The sequence below is a fragment of the Carcharhinus amblyrhynchos genome, chromosome 4 (assembly GCF_965287045.1).
Source record: "Carcharhinus amblyrhynchos chromosome 4, sCarAmb.v2.hapA, whole genome shotgun sequence".
Lineage (NCBI taxonomy): Eukaryota > Metazoa > Chordata > Chondrichthyes > Carcharhiniformes > Carcharhinidae > Carcharhinus > Carcharhinus amblyrhynchos.
The window spans coordinates 96,027,555-96,044,628 of NC_137327.1; the positions used below are offsets into that span (position 1 = coordinate 96,027,555).

General features: G+C 41.0%; 1 protein-coding gene across 1 annotated transcript in view; it reads right to left on the reverse strand.

Moving 5' to 3' along the window:
* zdhhc9 (zDHHC palmitoyltransferase 9) overlaps positions 1-17,074 on the reverse strand; it is a 92,642-nt gene that overhangs the window by 53,340 nt on the left and 22,228 nt on the right. The gene's annotated exons all lie outside the window — the stretch shown is intronic.

Below are 17,074 nucleotides of genomic sequence, written 5' to 3' on the forward strand. Positions count from 1 at the left end.
TCCCCCAAGGAAGGAACATAAACTTCCAAGAATACAATCCTACATTTTAACAACATGAAACTATGTCTTCAGCTATTTGCATAACATTTCTGTAACTCTTTTTTAACAACAGATTCTAACCAATTCCAAATTTCACCTCCCCAAGTCAGTGTCCTGGGGATAGGGGGCAGTTTCAATCTCCCACAGTACTTTCATCCCTTAAGACATCTTGGGGATGAGAGCTTTCTTCTGCATATAGTAGGACACTATCGACAGAATAAGACAACACTTATCAGCACAGCTTCCCAGCTGCACTGAAAGCAGAGTGCATGTTCAGGATGGCGAAGCTACAATGAGAAGCTGAAGAGAATCGACCATTGGAACTTCTGGGGCTAGAGGAGAATATTGAGGACACCAAGGAACATGTTGCTCCCTCAATGAAGTCTGGGGAAAAAGTTTTGGAAGAATAATGATCTTCCAACTCAAGGAAAGACCATCACAGCTATGTCATCAATTGTTATTTCCAAGACTGAGAAGGCATTTAAGATTTCAATGAACTTAGTCTTAGAGGAAATGTGTCATATTTTCTTTCATTGTTGTCAGGTAGAGATTTCACAATGATTTTTCAGGAAGACAATCTGCTTTCCAAAGGCAGTGTTGGAAACAGCCACACTTCTCTCAGTACAAAGTTATCCCACTATGTGCAATGGGAAGAACTGCTGAGAATAAGGAGATAAGACAGCTCCATCCTCTTTAATTAAAGCAATTTTTTTTGTGAACAATCAACCGTTGGACAGGATTGCTGTACAGAATTCTGCAACTTCAGAAGTGTTAAAGATTCTATTGCAGCCTCTGCAGCTCTGAAGAAAAAAAGAGGAATTTCAGCTGGGACTGAAGTACAAGTGCCAATTGACTTCCACCTTTGAAAGGTACCAGCTCTTTAGCAGTGTGATCCTCAAGGAACTCTGACCCTCAAGGAACTCTGACCCGGACTCAGGCAAAGCATCCTCACTCGAAGACTCTGGACAACAGGAGATAAAGTAGGCAATAAGTTAGTATATTCAATGGAACTAAGGTCTGAATGCTGCACAGGCATTAAAAGTACAGCTGACTTCTCAATAAAAAAGACAATCTTCATAACGTGCGTTCACCAACAGAAAAGTTAAATCGTTCTCTTGGACCTCAACTGCTCAAGTGATGAATCAGTACTGAAAGGGATTCGAGTGAGATCAAGAGCTTGATTGACTTGTGTCAGAGTAGTACATCAATCTCTACGTAATTTATTAGCATGTCCCATCTGTTAACTCTTGATACAACATATTGCATTAGCTTTTGGTGGGGGAGTTGACAGGAATAGTCTCTGATCTGGCAACTTGCAATGAGATGATGGAAGAGAATGGATTTCAATTCCATGAAAATGCTTGTGTAAGAATTAACGCTACCTTAGCAACTCAAATTTTACACTGTATATTGGTAAATCCATGTATTATTCAGTCTTGAGTATTGGGAGTCTTGGTCCCTTTGAAGGAGCAGGGAGCACTTACCCCACACCAAGAGACATTAAGAACTCAAGCACCACTTGACATTCTTCTCACTCCACACTTCTTGAAATAAGACGTAGAGGCCTGTTTCAGCAATTCTCCAATTAAAACTAGAATAAAGTTGACACAAACAGTGGAGTCCTTATTGTTCCACAAATAGCAACCTTCTAGATCCATGACCAATCATTCCAACTATACGTGATCCAGATTATTCAAAGGTAATAACATTGTTGCTATTTCATAACCACAAATTTAACTGAGTGGATTAAACCAACCACCATTTTCTTTTTAGAACATGCACTAATGTAGCTGTTCTTAGTACAAAGAAATGACTGCACTTCCCAAGCAAGGGTTAGAAGGAGCTGAGTGACTCTGACTCTGAGCAGTCAGAAGGAGGATTGCATGATTATCACAATTCCAGTCATTTTGAAAAAAACACAGCCAGTTTCAATATACTTCACTTAAAAATACACATTTAAATGGACTAATGATACCTACTTTTGATAATCAACATAAGTAGGGCAGCACAGTAATAAACACTGCTGCTTCACAGCACCAGAGACCTGGATTTGATCCTTGGCTTGGATCAGTGTGGAGTTTGTATGTTCTCCCTATGTCTTTGTGGGTTTCTTCCAGGCGCTCCAGTTTTCTCCCACCATTCTGAAAGATGTGCTGCTTAGGTGCATTGACCTGGACTGTGGCGACGAGGGGAATTTCACAGCAACTTCACTGCAGTGTTAATGCAAGCCTTACTTGTGACTAATAAATAAACTTTAAAATGTTGGTGTTAATGATTAACTGTGTGCTGACAAATTGATGAACTAAGTTTAGAGGGGGAAACGGCATAGTGTAGTTTAGATTACAAGCCCTTGGTTTCTGGAATGCAAGTTCAATTCTGTTGTAAAAATGTTAATGGCCCTCTAGTAGCAAAACTTTAATACAAGTCTAGGTTTCCCTCACCACCCTGACCTTCCTAAACCATCCAGAAACTGTTCAAGTGCAAATTCTCATTTTTGGGAAATCTTTCTTCGAGGTTACACGTGGAAAACAGTCACTTAACTAATGTTACTGAAGGCAGCAGCTATCCTATGTCCACTATCTGAGCATGAGTCACTAACCTCAGGAAAAAGGACATTAAGCTGCATTGAAAAGTTCTATGTAGTTAGTGTTTTGGTATCTTCATAACATGGATGAATACCTAGTATGTTCAAGACCTATTCTTCCCAAACAGAAGATGTAAAATTGCTGCATGACCGAGAAAGGCTTGTACACCATTTTACTAATTTAGCGTGCAAAAGATTCCTCAAACCCAAAACCACACCTCAAAAATCAGAAACCTGCCCAGTAACGTTCTCTCTGAAACCTCTAATATTGCTCTTTGAGCTGCCAATTCAGAACCATGTGAAAAGCTTGAAAGCTTTTTTCATATACACATACATGGATTAATACATAGTCAGTGAGCTTTACTCAGCCTCTATGCTGCAGATTTTACCAGCCAGAGAATTGGAAGTTTTCTGCCACATTCCTTAATGCAGTCAATGAATCTTGCTCTATCACAATGAAGAACAGATGGAAAAATATAGCTTTTCAAAGTTAAAAATTGAATGGTTCTTAAAATACCAAGTCCTTAAACCCAGTAGATCAATACTATAGCAGCTTACTAAAATAATTGCCAATGGCTCTGCACAGCTGCTGTTGCTCTGCAATCTATTCTGCTTACATTATGGGATGTACTGCACAGCACAGACAGAATCATTGAACCAACTGTGCATGTATTGCTGCTTGAAACTCGTGATTGCAAGGTTTTGTTTAATGACTATGCCCCCCCAGGCCCGATGCAAGTAAAAAGGCCAGTGTTAGCTAACAATGCAAGATTTGTTGGCTGGCAAGAGGTGTGGCATCTACTGCTCCCATTTAGATTTTGGCATCAGCAACATCATAAGAACCACTGAGGAAGTATTCATTTTGCCAGCATTTATGCAGTATTATTCAAATCAAATTATTTTCTTTTGGAATAGAGAAATTTAACGTCAACAAAACAACTTTTTTAAAAAATTTATAAGCATATGTTTTTCATGATTATTCATATTCAGAAATGTTCGACAGGTAAGTTGCTCCAACTGTAAAAACAGAGAAACCAAAAGGGAAGATCATATCCCCACAGGGCAGAAGATGCCATTTGGCCCATCAAATTTGCATTGACTGACAGAGCAACTTACTTACAATTCTCTCTCCACCACCCCCCCCCCACATATTCCCATAACCCCAAACATTTCCCACAGCTAATCCATCTAACTGACACATCTTGGGACATCAAAAGATAATTTGGCATGGCCAATCCACTTAACCTGCACATCTTTGGATATGACATGTAAAAAGCAAATGTGATATCTGTATTACATGTACCATGTTTGAGCTGCTCAGTTACTGTAAAGGAGACAGGAATTCTGCTTCTTCATAAAATACTTTTTTTTGATCCAACTTCACGCACAATTCTCCACCAAAATAGTGCCATCTGTGACCTCTTTATATACCAGTGACTTCTACTGAATAACTGACATCAAACTGACTTAATTTGAAGGTCTGTTAACCCATTCCTAACATATCAAGCCAGTAGACAGTTGTATGTTGCCATCCTAGTGCCAGGGTCAAGGAGGTCATGGCACAGCTGCAGGATCTTTTTCTTGGACAGGGTGATCAGCCAGAGGTTACAGTCCACTTTTGTACCAATGACTTGGGTGGGAAAGGGAGTAAGGCCCTGATGCATATTTCAGGGAGCTAGTCTCAGGATTATTGCCAATCCTGTGTGCTGGCAAGCACAGAAGAACAAAAGCAAAATACTGCAGATTCTAGAACCTCAAATTAAAAAAAAACAAGAGAGATGCTAGAAAGACTCAGGCCTAGAGACATCCACGGAGAGAGAAAATAAGAATTAACGTTGAGTTCACATATGACTTCAGAAATAAGAGAATTGAGCGATTGAACATATTTAAAGTTTAAAAGTTTAACGTTTTAGGTACAAGTAAGGCTTACATTAACACTGCAATGAAGTTACAGTGAAATGGGACTTGCAGACGCAGTATGGTCTCCCCTTTGGGGGAGGGGGCGACGTGTTTGATACTAGGTTGTCAGGGAGATAGGAATCTGAGTGTTAGTTCACAGAAGGTAGAAAAATTAGCGAAAGACAGAAGGAGCACAGGTTTAAAAAGGTGTATAGCATAGAAATTTGGCAATGTCATAAATGTAAGTATAGCAAATAAAGATGTGCTGAGAGCACACAGACACATTACAACATGATATCATTGCCATAAATGGAAGCTTGGCTTAAATACAGGCACAAATGGCAGCTCAACATCCCTAAATATATAGTTTTCAGACAGGATAGAGAGTGGGATTTAAAGCATTGTGAATATCTACATTACCGGTTAGTGAATCAATTACAGCTATAAAGGGGGGGGATGATACTCTCAATGAAGCATCAAATGAGACTGTATGGGTTGAATTTAAAAAAAAAGGGACAGCCACACTGCTTGGAGCATACCACAGATCCTCAGAGTATTAGGAGTGCAAGTATGAGAGCAAATTTCTGAGTGTAAAAACAAAAGGGCAGTGACAGTAGGAGATCGAGGGCATAAACTTCTTGAACTATATTTAAGAGAACTTTTTTTTAAGCTAGTATGTAACAAGCCCAACAAGATGTATTGCAAAAGCTGGTCAAATAGATGAAGTAGCAATGGATTAGATACAATTAGATTCAACATTAAAGAATAAAAAGATAGAACAGCAATAGAAGTTGCAGCACTGAAGAAGGGTCATCCACGAAACATTGGCTCTATTCTCTCTCCAGAAATGCTGTCGGACCCGTCGAGAATTTCCAGCATTTTCTGTTTTTGTTTGAGTAAAAGTTCTAAATTGGGAGAAGGCATATTTTGCAAAGCACACGGTGAATTGGCAAAAGTTGACTGGATACAGTCAGAGATACAAGTGTCAACTCTGAGTGACATTCAAAAACAAGATTCTTTAGGAAACGTAGGCATGCCGACAAAAAACAAGGGTGATCTATAGCCCTCTGTGTATCCAGAAACACAGTAAGAAGTCTCACAACACCAGATTAAAGTCCAACAGATTTATTTGATAGCAAAAGCCACTAGCTCTCAGAGCGTTTGCTGCCCCTTCGTCAGGTGAGCAGGAGTTCTATTCACAAACAGGGCATAAGACGACAAACTCAATTTACAAACTAACGATTGGAATGAGAGTCTTTACAGCTAATCAAGACTTAAAGATACAGACAATGTGAGTGGAGAGTGCATTAAGCACAGGTTAAAGAGATGTGTATTATCTCCAGCCCAGACAGTTAGTGAGATTTTGCAAGTTCAGGCAAGTCGTGGGGGTTACAAATAGCGTAACATGAACTCAAGATCCTGGTTGAGGCCATCCTCATGTGTGGAACTTGGCTATCAGTCTCTGCTCAGCAACTCTGCGCTGTCGTGTGCAGTGAAGGCAGCCATGAGGACATTTACCTGAAGATCAGAGGCCAAATGCCTGTGACCGCTGAAGTATTCCCCAACAGGAAGAGAACACTCTTGCCTGGTGACTGTCGAATGGTGTTCATTCATCTGTTGTCATAGGGACTGCATGGTCTCCCCAATGTACCATGCCTCGGGACATCCTTTCCTGCAGCATATCAGGTAGACAAACGTTGGCCGAGTTGCAAGAGTATGTACCGTGTACCTGGTAGATGGTGTTTTCACGTGAGACGATGGCATCCCTGTCAATGATCTGGCACATCTTGCAGAGGTTGCTGTGGTAGGGCTGTGTAGTGTCGTGGTCACCATTCTCCTAAAAGCTGGGTATTTTCTGTGGACAATGGTCTGTTTCAAGGCAAATAATGGGAGTGTGGGGGTGGCCTTGGTGAGATGTTCGTCTTCATCAATGTTATGTTGAAGACTCCGGAGAAGATGTCGTAGCTTCTCCACTCAGATGAGGAGGATCGCAACAGACGCCTCCAGACACTGAAAGATGCCCTCATTAGAACAGGATGTGGCGCTCGACTCATCGATCGACAGCGAAAAACTGCACTGACCTCCTCAGAAGACAAACATGGGGCACAGCGGACAGAGTATCATTCAGTATTCCCCCAGAGCAGAGAAGCTACGACATTTTTTCCGGAGCCTTCATCATGTCATTGATTAAGATGACCATCACGCCAAGGCCATCCCCACACCCCCACTCTTGCCTTCAAACAACCACACAACCTCAAAACAGACCACTGTCCACAGCAAACTACCCAGCCTTCAGGAGAACAGTGACCATGACACCACACAACCTCTGCAAGACATGCCAGATCACCAACACGGATGGCATCATCTCATGTGAAAACACCATCCACCAGATACACAGTACATACTCTTGCAATTCAGCCAATGTTGTCTCCCTGATACGCTGCAGGAAAGGATGTCCCAAGGCATGGTACATTGGGCAAACAGATGAACGAACACCGCTCAACAATCACCAGGTAAGGCCGTTCTCTTCCTGTTGGGGAACACTTTGGCAGTCATGGGCATTCAGCCTCTGATCTTCAGGTAAGCATTCTCCAAGGCATCCTTCACAACACACGATGGCGCAGAGTTGCTGAGCAGAGACTGATAGCCAAGTTCCGCACACGAAGACGGCCTCAACCGGGATCTTTTGTTCACGTCACACTATCTGTAACCCCCACAACTTGCCTGGACTTGCAAAATCTCACTAACTGTCCTGGCTGCAGACAACACACATCTCTTTAACATGTGCTTTACGCTCTCTCCACTCACATCGAATGTAACTTTAAGATTTGATTAGCTGAAAAGATTTGCATTCCAATCATTATTTTGTAAATTGAGTTTGTGTCTTTATATGCCCTGTTTGTGAACAGAACACCCACTCACCTGATGAAGGGGCAGCAAGTGCTCCAAAAGTTAGTGGCGTTTGCTACCAAATAAACCTGTTGGACTTTAACCTGGTGTTGTGAGACTTCTTACTCTGTTTACCCCAGCATCTCCACATCATAACAATCCAGAAACATGCAGGGTAAGATAAAGCCAAAAAACGCCACAGAAAAAGAAAGCTTATGACAGTCACAAAAAGCTTGGATAGTAATAAGCCTAATGGGTATAGAAGATAAGACATGGAAAGGAGGGGGATGATTCAGACATTCTAGTTAAAAAGGAGGAATGTGAAATATTTGACACAAGATGCATATTGAGAAGGAATTACTGAGAGGGACTGACATCCTTGGAAGCAGATAAATCACTAAGGCCAAATTGGACTGTATCCCAGGGTATTAAAAGAAGCCAGGAAGTAAATCGCATGTTCTAATTTAGGGATAACGTTCTAATCCTCATTAGATACAGCTAAGGTACCCGAGTTTGGAGGCCTGTGAACTTTATTTAAAAGGGTGAAGTGATGGGCAAATAATCAAAACCAATTCAGAAACAAGATAAACTTTCATTTAATATTTTAATGTTTAAAATTTAAAAATTTATTCGTGTCACAAATAGGCTTACATTAACACTGCAATGAAGTTAGTGAAAATTCCCTGGTCACTGCACTTCAGTGCCTGTTCAGGTACACTGAAGGGGAATTTAGCATGGCCAATGCACCGAATCAGCATGTTTTTCAGATTGTGGGAGGAAACCCACACTGACACAGCAAGTGTGTGGTTGCACTGCTGTTTCACAGTTCCAGTGACCTAGGTTTGATTCCCGGCTTGGGTCACTGTCTGTGTAGAGTTTGCACATTCTCACGTGTGGGTTTCCTCTGGCTGCTGCGGTTTCCTCCCACTGTCCAAACATGTGCGGGTTAGGTTGATTGGCCATGCTAAAATTGTCCCTTAGTGTCCTGAGATGTGTGGTTAGAGGGATTAATGGGCAAAAGATGTAGGGATGCGGGGTACGGCCTGGGTGGGATTGTGGTCAGTGCAAACTCGATGGGCCGAATGGCCTCCTTCTACACTGTAGGGTTTCTATGATTCTATGACTCTGCGCAGACAGTGACTCAAGCCGAGAATCAAACTCACGTCTGACACTGAAAGCAGTGCTAACCACTGCCACCGTGCCATCCCAGAAAGGCATGAATTGATAAAGAGATAGTCAGTATGGGATTGATAAGGGATTATCAGCATAGTTTTGTCAAGGGGAGATTGTTTCTTACTAACTTAATTGATATTTTACAAAAAAAAAGAGGATTGATGAAGTAGTACAGTGGATGTTGTCTAACTTGGATATTGGCAAGATATATGATAAGGACCCACATGGCAGATTGATGAGAAATGTGAAATCTTGTGGGATGACAGGGGAAAGTAGTGAGTTAGATTCAAATTTGGTTCAGAGACAAGAAACAAAAAAAAGAGTAAGGGTCATGTGGGAGGCATCATTGGGAAATTGGCTGTGTAGCTGATAGAAGAGGATAGATGTTGTCTCTAGAATAAGAAGATCTATGGTTTGGATGATTGAGCAGGAAAAAAAGCAAATGTAATTCAACTTGGAAAAGTATGATGAAATACTTGGAGTACGCAATAAACAGCAGGATATTGAAACAGATAGAGCAAATGAGATACTTGGAGTGCATGTCCACAAGTTTCTGAAGGTGGCAGAACAGAATGATAAAGGTGATCAAGAAAGCATATGGAATGCCTTCCTTTATTTGACAAGATATTGAACTCAAAAGCAGAGTTGTAATGCTGGAACTGAATAAAATGCTGATTAGGCAACAGCAGGAATTATACGGAAATTTGAGTCATCACATTACAGGAAGGATATAATTACTCTGGAGTGAACACAGGAAATTTACAAGAATGTTGCTTGGTCTTGAAAATTGCAACCGTGAGAAAGATTGGATATGCTAGGGCTGTGTTCCTTTGAAGAGAAGGCTGAGGGGTGACCTAATTGAGGATCACAAAATTATCAGGGCCCTAGATATGGTAGACAGGAGTGACCAGTTTCCCCTAACTGAGGGGTCAGTTATCAGAGGGGGGGGGCACACAGATTTAAAGGTGATTGGTAGAATTAGAAGGCAGATTATCATCTAGGAGAGTGGTGGGCATCTGGAATTCACTGGCTGAATTGGTGGTTACCACAGAAATGCTCAACTCATACGTACCCGGATTGACACCTCGAAAGGCTGGACCAGGTGTTGGAAAGTGGGATTAAAATAATAGGGTCATTTCTATTTTTCCTTCCTCGGCTGGTGCAGGGACAATGAGCCGAGTGGCCTATTTCTGCGCGTATGGTTCTATAATTCTATGGATTACTAAAAACATTTTGCTAAAGAAACTTCACGCATTTAAAATAAGTAAAATTTTAATTTTTGATAATATTTAAAAGGTTTCCTTTTCAGACATCAATGCAGCACACTATCAATTTACAAATTTTTATTTCTCATCAAGTCTTAAACTTTCTGAACATATCTCTGTATGCAAAAGCATTGGGAACTTCTTGTTGAGAAGAAAGGAAACAAGAGCACTTAATTGTCCTCCGAATAAAAAGGATCTCCATGAAGCAATCATCTCAATTCTCAAAGTTCTATGGCTTCTTGGCCTTTTGGCTACGATCAAATGTTGAAGCTTGATTCTGTACTTGAAACAAGTCAGTGAGGTTACACTGTGGCTTCATTTGAAGCAATTTTTGAAATTGATCTTTTGGCTAAGATGAAGTTCAGATCAAGCACTGGAGGGGGGGTGTTATGCCTGCTCCTACCTGCCTGGATTGTGTTGATTGAGCTCAAGACAGGAAAAGGGGAGCCTGTCGTGTTAGCTTGGATCTGCAATGTCTCCCTTGTCGGGACCTTGATTGGACTAATTTGGTTTTTGGCTGGATATACGAAAAAAATTGTCAAAGTTCAGTATTGTCCTGCTCACCTACAGTTGCTTAAAAATCTACACCTTGACAATTTTCATTTCTGGAATCATGTCAGATGCAGAAATATTGCTCATCACTCACTAATAGCAGAACCACTTAGAAATGTGTATTTCTGGAGTGATGCAAAATCAAGTTTGTATTGTCCTTGTCTCAGTCGTAAAGTGTCAACATACAAAACATGATTTAGAAAAAAAAGTGGAGATGGAAGTTATTGCAAATAATTTAAATGAGAAACATTTTGCCAGACCTCAGAACAATGCGTCTGTGAACAGAAACTGCAGTTTGAATAATCAGGTTGTAACTATAAATAGCATAAACTACTATACTCATTTGCCATTAAGTACCAGGGTTCAGGGAATTCAATTAACATGTTTCCCTGGCTAAATTCTCTGCACTTGCTGCAAAATTTTCTACATAAGCACTGCAGAAATAGGTACAATCTCAGGCAAAACCTGCTCTCCTTGGCTGAGTGCTTGGAATCTGCATTGCAACCCTTGTTCCTTTCTCAACAGGATAGGATTTTAACATTTCAAAAAACTAATAATGACTAATAATTAATAATAATGCAATAATGATTAGCCACAACATGCAGCTGGAGAGAAGCTACCATGGTATCAAGCAATTCACCAATTTACACAAATGCACTCATGCTCACCAGAGAAAGGGATTAGTTGGAATGAATTATGCATTAGCAAAATGATTAATCAAAGTCGTAATCCAAAAAGAACAAAGCTCAAGTAGTTCATAATCCAGAGATGGCATTAAATCCTTACAATTAATTATCAATTTAGCTGAGAGAGTAGCATTCTCTGGAGTCACAAGGTTGTGGGTTCAAGTCTCACTTCAAACAAATAATTTAGCTTGAAACTAACAATACTGATATGAAATTTGTCTCCCTGCTCAGATGGGAGACATATGGGATTCATGCTGCTATTGAAGAGCAAGTAATACTCAGTGCTGTCCAATACTCCTCCAGCAGGTTTTTAAACACCTCTAACATAGAAATATATAAAGATGTCTCAGATTTTAATAAAAACAATAGATGCTGAGCCAAAGAAGAAATTAGGAGGGATAATCAAAGGCTCAGTGAAAAGAGATGCATGGAGGTAATGACCTCATAAAACAGAGACAAGGGGGATAGAGAAGTTCAGAACAGGAACTCCAGAACCTGAAGAACCCAACATCTCAATGTTTGCAGATGATACCAAGTTGGGTGGAAGACTGAACAGTGACAAGGACGCAGAGATCCTTCAGAATGATCTGGACAGGTTAGGCGAGTGGGAATGATAAATGCAGTGGTTGGGTGAATGGGAATGGTAAATTCAGTATAATTTGGATAAGTGTGAGGCTATTCACTTCAGAAGTAAAAACAAGACAGATTACTACCTGAAATGGCTGTAAATTGGGAGGAGGGAATGTGCAGCGGGACCTGGCTGTCCTTGTGCACCAGTCATTGAAGGTAAGCATGCGGGTTCAGCAGGTGCATTCAGGTAAAGGTGGCAAATAACATGTCGGCTTTCATTGCAAGAGATTGAGCACAGGAGCAGGAGTGTGTTGTTGCAATTATACAGGGTCTAGGTGAGGCCAGATGTAGAGTATTATGTGCACTTTTGGTCTCCTTTTGAGGAAGGTTATTCTTGCTTTCGAGGGAATACTGCGAAGGTTTATCAGGCTGATTCTGGGGATGGGGGGACTGATGTATGAGGAGAGATTGATTAGGTTAGGATTGTATTCACTGGAGTTCAGATGAATGAGGGGGATCGCATTGATACTTACAAAATTCTAACAGGACTAGACAAGGTAGATGCTGAGAAGATTTCCCCAGTGATGGGGAAGTCCAGAACCAAGGGTCACAGTCTGAGGATTCAGAGTAGACCATTTAGGATGGAGATGAGGAGACATTTCTTCATCCAAAGAGTGATGAGCCTGTGGAATTCATTACCACAGGAAGTAGTTGATGCCAAAACACAATGTATTCAAGAGGCAGCTGGATATTGCATTTGGGAATAAATGGGATTGAAAGTTATGGGGAAAAAGCAGGATTAGGCCATTGAGTTGGATGATCAGCCATGATGGTAATGAACAGTAGAGCAGGTTCAAAGGGCCAAATGGCCTCCGACTGCTTTTACCTTCTATGTTTCTATGTTCTAGCCTGGGGGTTTAAAAAAGCGTTGGAAAACTCAACAGGTCTGGTAGCTTCTTTGTGGTCTACATAAATGACTTGGAAGAGAGCGTAGGTGGTGTGATCAGCAAGTTTGCTGATGACACCAAGATGGCAGGGTTGGCGGGTACTGAAGTGGATTGTCAGGTGATACAACAGGATATAGATAGGTTGGTGCATTGGTCAGATAGGTGGCAGATGGAATTTAATCCTGACAAATGCGAGGTGATGCATGTTGGAAGGAATAATGTAGAGAGGAGCTATGTGATTAAAGGTAGACAAATTAGGAGTATAGAAACACAGGAGGGACCTGGGAGTGCAGGTTCACAAATCCATGAAGGTTGTGACACAAGTGGAGAATGTTGTCAGGAAGGCTTATGGAATGCTAGCCTTTATAGGAAGAGGTATAGAGTTTAAAAGCTGCCGTCTAATGCTTCAGTTGTATAGAACGTTGGTTAGACCGCATTTGGAGTACTGCGTCCAGTTCTGGTCACCTTACTACCGGAAGGACGTGGAGTCTCTGGAAAGGGTGCAGAGGAGGTTTACCAGGATGTTGCCTGGCATGGAGGGGTTGGGTTACGAGGAAAGGTTGGAGAAACTGGGACTGTTCTCTTTGGAAAGACGGAGATTGAGGGGTGACATGATAGAGGTATATAAGATACTGAAGGGAATAGACAGGGTCAATAGTGAGAGACTGCTCCCTAGATTGGTTACGAATACAAGAGGACATGATTTAAGGGTGAGGGGGGAGAGGTATAATTTGGATACGAGAGGAAGGTTCTTTATGCAGAGAGTAGTGGGGGTATGGAACGCGCTACCGAGTGGGGTGGTGGAGGCGGGAACGTTGGACTCGTTTAAGGTTCAGTTAGATAGACACATGAGTGAAACGAGGATGGAGGGTTATGGTAGGGGTTATTGAATAAGGGTTAGAACCTCGGGAGACACCGGAAAGGCAGGCTTGTGATTAACGTTTTTGTCTTTTCACTCCGCAGGTGGAGGTCCACCTCGTTGTCAAACAAGGGGCATGCACACGGTGGGTCGTGCGTGGGCTGCTCCTGGAGGTTCTGGGAGTGGCCTAGTACTTCGTGTCGGTGTGTGTGCTTGATCCTGGACCGGTAGACGGGCGCCGCAACAGCTCGGTGACTAGCACTGCTAGCTGTGCAGATACATGGATTTGGGCCTGTGTCTGTGGGAGTTTGTGCATTCTCCCTGTGGTTGCGTGGGTTTCCTCCGGGCGCTCCGGTTTCCTCCCACACCCCAAAGATGTGCTCTTAGGCTGATTGGTTTTACCAAATTGACACTATTCTCCCCTGAATCTGGCTAAGTCAGGGGTTCTATTTGTAGATACGCAGGGTAGAATAGGTGTAGGGTGATGCGGCGGCGCGGGCTCGTTGGGCCGAAGGGCCTGTTTCCTGTGCTGGGTTGTTCTTTGTTCTTCTAGGAAGAAAAACAGATTTAACATCAATTCCAACAGTTCCCCAGAGTCATATTGGACTTGAAATGCTAACTCTGTTTCTCCCTTCACGGAGCTGCCAGGTCTGCTGAGGCTTTTCAGCACTTAGTTTTAACTTCAAATCTCCAGCATCTGAAGTATTTGGCTTTTATTGCAGAACATGGAGTCTCATTGGCAGCCATTCCTAAGCCAATGGTGAGTGAAGACAGGAGAAATGCACAAAATGTCAGTTGGAGGAATGAAAGCACAGGTTAAATAACAACATATTTAATATATTTGTTCATGGAATACAAATATCATTGGGAGGGGAGAGGGCTTACATGGTACAGGTCCTCAATAAATCTGAATTATCAACTTTGGCCTCAGTAAAACAAACCGTAGTGGCAAGGCTTACATTTCACACATGATCCCTTCACTCAGCAGAAAATGGAGATTTAATAATCTGTTCCTGGGGGCAGGAGATTTATACCCAAATTCCTTCTGCCTTTGTAAATACGTATCCTTCACCACCATTGTGTTAAATGATTCATTCCATGCTTAAGATTATATTTCATACTCAGTGTGGACCTTGGAGAGAATAAAGGTTTCTCCCATACTACTGAATTACTACTACCAGGTGTTGAAAAGATCAACATGATACTGAAGTTATGTTTAATGTAGGATGTCTCAACTCACTTCAAATTACTTACATTATCACTAAACCTATCAACAATATAAATACTTATCACAGTTCAAAACATCAAGTCATAACCTATGTTTGGAAAGATCAAATCTACAAATTGTACTTGTTGGACATTCCACAATTCAAATGTGCACTACATTGTCGGCAAAGACTGGGCTTACGTGGCTCGGGTCCTCAAAGTACTTAAATGAAGAAACTTATATCTACTTCATTATCTGTACATAGAAGTGGTATACTGGTTTGTCATTTCATAGATTTTTCCCCATCCTTAATATCACATCTACCACTGCCCCGTTACCTGCTGACTTTGTCAATTGTTATTACGACAAACGTTGTATCACTGAACTCCTGCTAACTATCCTACAGAAGTCCCAATATTACTATCGTGTTAGTCTTGCATTTTTACTGATGTTAGTCAGGAAATTAGACCAGATCAGGGCTTCTAGACTTTTTGATTTGCTTTGTCACATGTCTTAGTATACAGTGAAAAGTATTGTTTCTTGCATGCTATACAAAGCATATCATACATAGAGAAGGAAAAGATACAGTGCAGAACGTAGTGCTACAATCATAGCTAGGGTGTAGAGAAAGATCAACTTTAAACAAGGTAGGTCTATTCAAAAGTCTGATGGCAGCAGGGAAGAAGTTATTCTTCCCTGGTTGGTACGTGACCTCAGGCTTTCGTATCTTTTTCCTGAAGGAAGTGGAAGAGAAAATGTCTGGCGTGTGGGATACTTAATTATGCTGGCTGCTTTTCCAAGGCAGTGCAAAGCATTGCCAGAATCAACGGGAGGCTGGTCTGCATGATGGATTGGTCTACATTCATGACCTTTTGTAGTTTCTTGCAGTCTTGGGCATAGCAGGAGCTATACCAAGCTGTGATGCAACTAGAAAGAATGCCTTCTTGGTGAATTTCTGATAAGTCAGTTGATTTGCAACTAATGGGAGGGTTAAAGTTATCAGTAATAATTCTAACCCATCAACAGCCACAGTAAATATTGGCAGAATGTAGAAAGTCCGTGTTCACACAAAGCTATGAAAAGCTCATTCAATAGAGCCTCCAAATTTCAAAATCAGCTGGAGTTTAAAGAGAAAGAGAAAGGAATTGCTGTTCAGCCAGGGCACTTTCTTTACATATTGTTGCATAATTGTGGCCAATGTTCAACTAACAAGAAGAAAATGGACAAAAGCACATTCTAACTAAACAGATTAGAGTTAAGGATAGTGTGCTTCAACTATTATATTGCATAATAAACTGATTTCCCTGAATGCTATAAATATTAAACTGAAATAATGTTGCATCATACCCATTATCTCAAAATTTGTTTTGAAACCTGTTCAATACCAAATATTAACTGAATTAAACATGAAGCCATTAAAACCATAAATAGTCCTGCAAAGGAATAAAAGTTAATGGTACTCCAAATCAATTAGAGGCAGAACTGGTAACCAGCATAGTTTTGGTAACTATATAGAAGTAACAAAGCATGTCAACAACGGCCAAATGCAAGCATTGTAACTTGAAGGTACAGCAATTGATGGTGAGACAGGTGCCAAGGTCAGATTGGCAGCAGTGCAAAACTATTGCTTCATTGAATTCACTTGTAAGAATATTTGACAAGGTTCTATTAGGTGTTGTGTAGCTTTTGGCAGGTTGCATGAGGGGGCTTGGAGTCTTGTATGGTTTAACAAGATGTGCTTATGAACCACTAGTAATTATAGATATGTATTGTCTCCTTGCTTGCTTCTGCACACAAGTCTGTCCAATACAAGATAGCCCTCCAGACTTGGTCCAGATTTTACATCAGTGTGGGCAGTACTGTACCCAGTCCCACATTAACCCTTTCTATATCAAATTATTATACTAACAGCTCCAGATCTTTAACCACTGTTTGTGCAACAGAATGGGAGAAAAAGGTAGACTATTCACACTTTCCAACTGTTTCGCAAGAACATATAAACATGGAATACAGAATGTGGAACTTATCCCATCACAATATTTTTAAACCATATTTGTTTGCTAATTTATTGAATTATTTGCCATCTTCAAACAGTAAACAAGGAAACTCCAGAATATTTGGCCTCACAAAATTTAAGTGCTCTCTTGCACAGTATCTCCCCAATAATTAACTACTTGGTGTCTCCTCCACGATACCAACAGGCTTTGAAAAAAAAAACAGTTCATGTATTTGCTGGGTTGCTGTATATCTGAGATGACAATTATCCTAGAGCAATGCAGAGATGATAATAGATTCAAATCCAACAGTCCATTTACAATACTTCAAAATTTCAATTTACAGAATTCTATAAATGTGGTCTCTGCTAAGAAGCTTCTCTATTCAACTAGGCAATCAAGTATAGATA